Source organism: Sinocyclocheilus rhinocerous, unplaced genomic scaffold, assembly GCF_001515625.1.
Source record: "Sinocyclocheilus rhinocerous isolate Xijiao unplaced genomic scaffold, SAMN03320098_v1.1 scaffold2347, whole genome shotgun sequence".
NCBI lineage: Eukaryota > Metazoa > Chordata > Actinopteri > Cypriniformes > Cyprinidae > Sinocyclocheilus > Sinocyclocheilus rhinocerous.
Window position 1 is genome coordinate 312339 of NW_015638980.1, and position 8616 is coordinate 320954.

The window sequence follows — 8616 nt, forward strand, 5'->3', positions numbered from 1 at the left end:
TTTAAGTAAATGGCACAGTTCCTCATCCATTTATATCCCGTTTTAAATCCATGATGAATTAACAACCTTTTGGGCCTTTTTGGTCTAAAAAATAACAGGACAGACCATAATACACTCCACATCCCAGTGTTCTGTTGAGGCTATGGCTGGATCCTAATTTGCATATCATCCATACTATTTAGTATGCAAAATTGCATCTCAAATCACTGAACTGGTTTAGAAAAAAGTTAATAAAGTTGGTGCTTTCAGAAAACATAATATAGTAAGTTCTATCAATTTAAAACTAATTCTGTTTTCTTTACTTGTAGATTCAAGTTCAATATAATTGCATTTTAAGTTAAAATGAGAAAACTATAACTATCATAAACTAATAGTGATGTAGACTTTTCTTAGTTTGACAGATTCTTCCAACCAAGTTTGTCTAACTTGTGTATTAAGTTAGTTGAGCAAACTTAAAGGGATTGTTCACCCAAAAATGAAAATGAAGTCCTTTGTTCATCTTCAGAACACAAATGAAGACATTTTTGATTAAATCTGAAAGCATTTATGTGTGTTCCCGAGTCTCTCACGTGAAATTAATGATTATAATGTTCAGGATAATGCGAAAAGAGCCTTCTGTCAATGTGCCATGCAAAGAAAGGGGATTAATTCAAACTATAGTCTCACAGAGCCAGACCTACAGTGGTGTGAAAAAGTGTTGGCCCCCTTCCTGATTTCTTATGTTTTTGCATGTTTGTCACACTTTAATGTTTCAGATCATCAAACAAATTTAAATATTAGTCAAAGATAACACAAGTAAACACAACATGCAGTTTTTAAATGAAGGTTTTTATTATTAAGGGAAAACAAAATCCAAAAATACATGGCCCTGTGTGAAGAAGTGTTTGCCCCCCTGTTAAAACTGTGGTTTATCACACCTGAGTTCAATTTCTCTAGCCACACCCAGGCCTGATTACTGCCACACCTGTTCGCAATCAAGAAATCTCTTAAATAGGAACTGCCTGACAAAGTGAAGTAGACGACGAGGGCGGTTGGCGACACTAGGATGTGACTGGAGCAGAGATGGAAGGAAGTGACGTAGGATCAGGAAGTGAGCTGGACATAGAGGATGAATGTATTGGCGGGGAGAAAGGAGGTAAAAATGGAAATTGGAACATAGTAGAAAATCGGAAAAGGAAAAAAAAATGGAATCAACTTTCTGGTTCGGAAAGTGAAAGGGAAAGACAACAGGAGAAAAGGAAAAAGGAAGAGTTTAAGGTAATGATACATTTCTTGTCCGATAATATGAATGCATTGAACCCACTGAAAATAACTAAAGCGATCAAAGAAGAGATCGGGAAAATCGAACATGCGAAAATGTTACGGAATGGAAAGTTGCTACTTTTTTGTAAAGATAGCAGACAACAAAAACAGGTACTAGGCTTAAAGACATTAGCAGGGAAAAAAATTTCGTGTACACTGTTGGAAGAGAAGAAATGGATGAAGGGAGTAATAACAGGGGTCCCAACAGATGTATCAGAAGACACAATCAAGAGAAGTTTATCAGGAGCAAAAGTGGTAGGGGTCAAACGTCTGAAATATGTTAGAGATAAAGAAAAGCTGGATAGCTTATCTGTAATGGTGCAGTTTGATGAGGAAAGATTACCAGAAAGAGTATTCTTTGGGTTTATAAGCTATGCTGTTAGACAGTATGTTCCTCCTCCGCTTAGATGCTATAAATGTCAAAAGTACGGGCATGTGGCAGCTGTTTGTAAGGGAAAACAACGTTGTGCGAGGTGTGGTGGAGAACATGAATATGGAAAATGTGGACAGGGTGTAAAACCCAAATGTTGCAATTGTGGAGGTGATCACAGTGCTGGCTATGGTGGATGTCAAGTAAGAAAAGAAGCAATGAAAATTCAAAGTGTCAAGGTTTCGGAAGGGTTAACATATGCTGAAGCATTAAAAAGGGTTAAGGTGGTAGAACCACACTTTTTCACACCACTGTATATAGTCTAAAATATACGTTATAATCAAACTATCATAACAGTGTAATTTAATTACCTCATCCATCGACATGGTGCCAGTGAATTGCAGAACTGGTGCAAACATATGCACGTGGCTATGATCAGATGCTTTCCTAACTGCTGTTTTCTCACCGCTGTCATTTTTGTTCTCGTTATATTCAACTAAATTTCACTCTCAGCAGCGTGGACGATGTCTGGATTCTAAGCCGAGAATGAAAAACAGCTTTGCTGTGAGTATATCGGGGTCTTGAATCATGTTCAGTCCCATGTACTTTACATGTGCATGAGTATGAGCACCAGCAATGAGTTGCTGGATGCTGCACAATGGTGTCACAAATAAGGGTTTCTGAATTCTACATATAGCCCCTTTAAAAGGTGCACATAGTTTTCCTCAAACATTCAATATTGTTATCTGTGATAGCAGCATGGGACGTCTGCACAAAGGATGGATTCAAAAAACATGGGGTCTCTGAATATGACCAATAACACACGCCTCCAGCCCTCAAAATATGAATAAACAGATTGCAAGTGAAGAAATATTGCCTCAGATAGGGTGTGTGTACAAAAAAACCAAACAATTTTAGATCACTTTCCTTCTTTACAATGTGGCATGTACATCTGTACACTGTAATCTACATATAATGTGAGTCCCATATTTATTGCTTCACTTTTTTTTCTGTGAAAAACATGATTTGTCTCATTCTGAATTCAGAAGCTGGTACTTTATTTTTATTGTTTGTGAGTTCATAAATTACAGTGTTCTGGACTGTGTTTAAAGGCCCAAAGTGTATTTTCCATTTGTATGCAATGAATAATTAATTGAAATTAAGGGTTTTGATTGTATGCAACTGATTATATATAATGTTACATAACAATATGCACTGAAGCTGTGGGCTAGGTATGGTAAGCTAAAAATAAACCTTATTTGTTAGTGCGTGAGGTTAATAACCACTGTCAGCGTGGGAATTAACCTCATGATTCCGCTTGACAAATGAAATATTACTTAAGGCTGTTATACAAGCCTTTTTAGAGATTTAAAAGGAAGATGCGAACATGTTATGATTCTAATCTTATACTGCTTCATATCAAAATATGATGATAACATAACAGCATCCCTAAACCCCCGAACAGTCCCATCTTATCTATGCTGACACTACATCTTTGTGTTGTCAGCAGTTTTGTGTGAACTGCAAAACTGGCCGTAGTTGCTGCCTGACCAGTATTAACCCTTGTGAAAAAGAAGTACACTTTACCATCCTTTCAGAAAGAGTACGTATTACGGAAATAATATACTTTAAAATAATATACTTAAGTGCGAATTTAATGTAATGTTTTCAGAACTTAATTACATGTTGTTTATAATTAAATACAAATGTATTATAGTTTATATGTACATTAAGGTAGAACTTCTGAGTGCTTTTTTAAACCAATTAAGTAGGGCTTAAGCACGTCTTTATATGTAATTTCATAACTACTTCTACTGTCTTTGAAATTCTATTGCACATTTGAAATACTACAGTTTAGTGCCAAATATACTGAAAAGCATTAATGGTAAACTATTAATGGTATATACTTTAATGTCATTTCTACTGAAACTTGTATGTTGTGTATTTAAATGTTTAGAAATGACACATTTGTAATGATGAAGTTGCAATTTCATGCAATTAAAATGTATTAAGTAATGTCAAATTAAAAAACACACTACAGTTAAAACTATAATAAAATACTTTGTGCTATAGTATGTCAACTCATCAAAATAAGTGCACAACAGTAGACTTTAAAGTTATTTTTTATTTTAACATGATTGCAAAGTGCACTTTTTGACAGTGTACTTAAGTGTTTTATTTAACATAGTCATGAAAGTTGACTTTAATTACACTTAAGTGGCCTTTTATTTCATTAATATTATATTACCTACAAGTGCATATTTAATACAACAACTCTTTTTCACAAGAAACATCTAAAATGAACAGGATGCAGAGCAAAACCATTAAGTTTTCCATATCCCAGAATGCTTTGGTAAAGAATGACTCTCACACAATCACCCACTATAAGCCCGTTCACAGAAATTACGCATCCACATTAACATCAACTGTTCTGAACTGAAAATTCGGTCATCATCTACCCTCACTCATGCCCTTCTAAATTAGTAGTATGGATTTTCCCTCTTAGAATAAAAATGTCCACACAATGAAAATGCAGTTAAATTAAATTATTGGGACATGCTACATATCATGAAATTATGTTTTGATTTCAGAATGTTTTGTCACATACTTTATAGTTACAAGTTATAGCATCTAGCTAAATTAATTATATTTGAAATTCATTTCCTGTATTTACTTTTTTTCAGGTTAATACATTTAAAACCAGTGGGAAGCTATAAGCTACTCCTAATTCCGATGTAGTTAAACTGTCAAGCTAGCTTTTTAAAGAGTAGTTAGCCACACACTGAGGGCAATGTATTTTTAAGTATATAACGAGCACAAAAACAATGAGGATCACACAGCATTAAACTTGAACAGACACTAGATAAATAAAACTAGAAACACTTCAACTTACGTCACTGTAAAGTATCCAACTTGTCCATGTTGTCAGACAAACTCGACTGATTGAACCATTAAATCTAAAAAAGTCTGACATTATATATAAAATTAAATAGTCAACTTTTAGACCCCACAGCTTTTGTAATTCTTATTATAACCACATAAGGAAATAATAACTTAAATTCATACTTCCTAATGAATATACAACTACTGTAAGTATATCCACTGATGATGCACTTGATTAATTTGTGTGTTTTGGTCAAAACATGAGGACTTATGATTACAGAAATATTTGTTATTCAGGATGAATAGATGTTTAATCTCTGTCATATTTTTGATTATATTTTGTTGTAAAAGTTATGTTTCAAGTCACCATTAGTGTGATTAGTGTTCATAATGGTGAAGTTTGTCCTTTTCAATGAGTTTACACAACTTTTGTATTTTTATTTAACCTTTTAAAGGGGCTATATGTAGAATTCAGAAACCCTTATTTGTGACACCGTTGGTCAGCATCCTTTGCATTTGCATATCTGTACTGTCTATTGTCTATTTTGTATATTGTGTTTTTTATATTTTTATTTGTTAGTTTTTTTATTCACTTATTCTATTTTTTGTCATGTGAACTTCCAGCATCAGTTGCATTTCTTTCTCTCACGTAGACTCATGGAATAGTAAAGTGTTCATCATATGCGCACTTTAGAATTTTGCCGGAAATAAAAGGTCATCTGGGGAATTTTTTCCAACTTTTTTACGAATACTGTGAATTCAGACATACTACTCTGTTCACATACTGTTTTACACCTACTATATAGTAGAGAATTATGCAATTTTGGATGCAGCCTATGGATTCGGACATGCTACTCTTTTGCAATACTTTTTTGCATACTATATAGTATGGAAATAGGCATATTCAAAAAAAGCCAATTGCATACTCTTTTGAGTAGGTACTTATTTTCAATAGATAATTACTTCGTGACCACTAAAAAAGTATGTTCTATATAGTATCAATGTAATCTACCTTCACCATGTTGTCATTATCATGTGACCTACTAGCGCCATTTGTGTCACTTCACTGCCATTCACAAATCCTCTCCCGTAGCCCCATGGGATTGTAAAGTGTCCATCATATGTACCCTTCAGCATCTTGCTGGAAGTAGCAAGTCATCCGGGTACTTTTTGTCTACCCTTTTATGAATACTGCGAGTTTGGACATACTTCCTTTGTCACATACTGTTTTTCGCCTACTATAATGTTATTCCAGTTGCAGCCCATGAATTTGGACATACTACTCTTTTGCCATAGTGTTTTTCACATACTATACAGTATAGAAGAAGGCATATTCGAACATGGTGATCGTGTTGCAAAGCAACATTGGTTTAACCAATAGTGTTAGTTTGGGGTGGGACTATCTGTTGAAACGATCAATGGCAAATGGTAGAAGTGTTCAAAAAGTAATTCCTTCAGTAATGTCATTAGGTTGTTAACCTACTTTTAGTTAGTGACTTTTTGAAGTACTTTTTGAAATGCTGACTGGCAGATGGGAGTGAAGGTAGTGGCTGACTTTGGCAACAATTATCATGGGCTGCGGGCTTAACATTGACAGAAGAGCTTAAAACCGCGTTTGAGCTTTAACTGTGGAATTAATTACCTTTTGTGCTTTGACAGGGGCCTTGCAGTTTTCTCTTAATTTGATTTTACCAGCTGGTACATTCCTGGAATACTGAAACAAAGGTGTGTGTTTTCATAAAGGACAGTATGTCTTTCCTTTCTGTTTTTCTCTTTCTCATACAGTCTTTCTTTATTTCTGCATGTATAATGCATTGCAAACAGGGCATTCGTCTCCACAATTTGATAGATGCCCTCTTTCACTTTGAACGTGATGGATCCAGCACCCCGATGAAGAAGGATAACAAGAAAGCGTGAGGAAGAGGACATGCGCATGGGCATCACTATGAGTGAGTCTGTATAATGTGGGTGGACTGCATTGTTTTTCGTGGAAGCCCTGCAAGGCGGTGTGGATTTTCTCCTGCTGATCAGCAGTCAGAGGTTTGGCGTTAATTGGAGAAAATAGACGGTCAGAATCTGCCGTGGCCAAAAATAAATGAATGGTCTGACCACGGACTCCATTATTAAGCACACTAATTGTGTCAATACAACCTTTTCAGCTGTGACTACGTCTCAACCAGCCTAACACAGCAACACTGGCTCATCCAGTGGTGTGAGTTTGGGGTAGGACTACCTGTTTATCCAGCCAATGGCAGAACCTGTTTGAAAACAACCATTATTTTTGCAATTCCGTTCCATATACACTTAAGATTTAGCAAATGTATCTTTCACTAGTGAAGGTGTGGTGCCATCAGCCAGTCAGTGTTGTCTTGATGTTCTTGTACCTCAGCAATGATTAGTAACATGAGATTTATAGCTCAGTTTATTGGCTCAAATAACTCTGATGCTGCATTCAAGTCTTTATGGAAATCACAATTATGATGCAGTGATGCATTGTAGTATTATATTGTAGTATTTGTTCATATTTTGAATGAGCTTTTATTGTTATATTTTTAGTTTTCATTTTCATTTTAGTTTGTTTTAGCATTTTTATAGAAATATATAAAAAACAAAAACTAATACTTTTTTTTAAAAATTCGTTTTATTTATTTATTACAGTTTTAGTTATTTTAGTGCTTCAACTTATGTCAGTTCTTTAAGGTTTTCATCTAATATTTATATTGTATTTTAGTTAGCTTCATTTCAATTACCAAAAATGATTCTTAATATTTTTAGTTTTAGCTAACAATAACAGAAGTGTTATGATGCGATGTGTTTCACTGGATCATTTAATATTTCTCGCCCTGTCTTTTATTACTTTTATTACTGATTTTCTTTATATTTTAGCATTTTTATTCTACCAAAAAGAATGGTATGATAATATATATATATATACAGTGGGTACGGAAAGTATTCAGACCCCCTTAAATTTTTCACTCTTTGTTATATTGTTCATTATTTAACTTTAGTTAATGAACTACGAATGAACAGTACTTCTACAGCATTTATTAATCTTAGTTAATGTTAATGTCAACATTTACTAATGCATTATTAAAAATCAAAAGCTGTGCTTGTTAACTTTATTTAATGCACTGTGAACATTATTGTAAAGTGTTACCATGTATACTGTGTGTGTTTGTATATATATCTCTATATATATACTGTATATATTGCCTAAAAGTGTATAGTGTGGGATGAGAGGTGATAAGTTGGTATTATTTACATTGTTCTGTTCTGTTTTACCTTGAATGGGGTAATACAAATTGATATCAGTGTCTTTTCCCCTCTTTTTTTGTTTGTTTTTCTTTTCTTCCATTCAAGGTTGTGATGAGTCTGTGCAGATGTACAGAGACTCATCTGCGGCTTAATGGAAATCCATCATAAAAAGGTTCTACTGTTTTTATAACATCTTCATTGATTCGTCTCCCTCTCTCTCTTTCTCTCTATCTGAGTACTTTGTGTGTTTTCCAAAAGCAGCGAACATCTGCTTTCTCTGTCAGTACACACTCCACCCCCTCACCGGCTGAGAGAGTGATTCATATAGCCGAGCCCACACACACACAGTCAGACGTCCACACATTAAAGAGGTGACAGCAGCAGTGCACACTATCTCCGGCTGCCATTAGGTGGCAATCCTGCATTTCACGCACCGCAGACCAGCAATATAATCGGAACACTGAATCTGGATCATGAATGCCTGCAAAAACAAACAGCACATTTGATACATCGAACATGAATCAAAGAAACACCTGGAGCTGTGACGCATGGCAGCGGGATCGTGTTTCGTAATAACCCAGGCGCTTTACTGACAGCCTTGATCCCCAACAAATCCAAAATCTGTCAGATGTTTATATAGTACAGCTTAAGTCAGTTTTTCCCTCATTACAACGTTGTATTAATCAATAAATGAATAGTGCTTTTGAACATGATGTACAGACTCCAGTCATGTCGGTAGCCTCGTAAAAGCTGTTTTATTTGACAGAGCAGAAGCGCCATGTTGAGATCACATGACCAAACGAATG

General features: G+C 35.0%; 1 pseudogene; it reads left to right on the top strand.

Moving 5' to 3' along the window:
* LOC107750758 (proline dehydrogenase 1, mitochondrial-like) overlaps positions 1–7962 on the top strand; it is a 38165-nt pseudogene extending 30203 nt beyond the window's left edge.
* Positions 7963–8616: the final 654 nt, after the last annotated feature.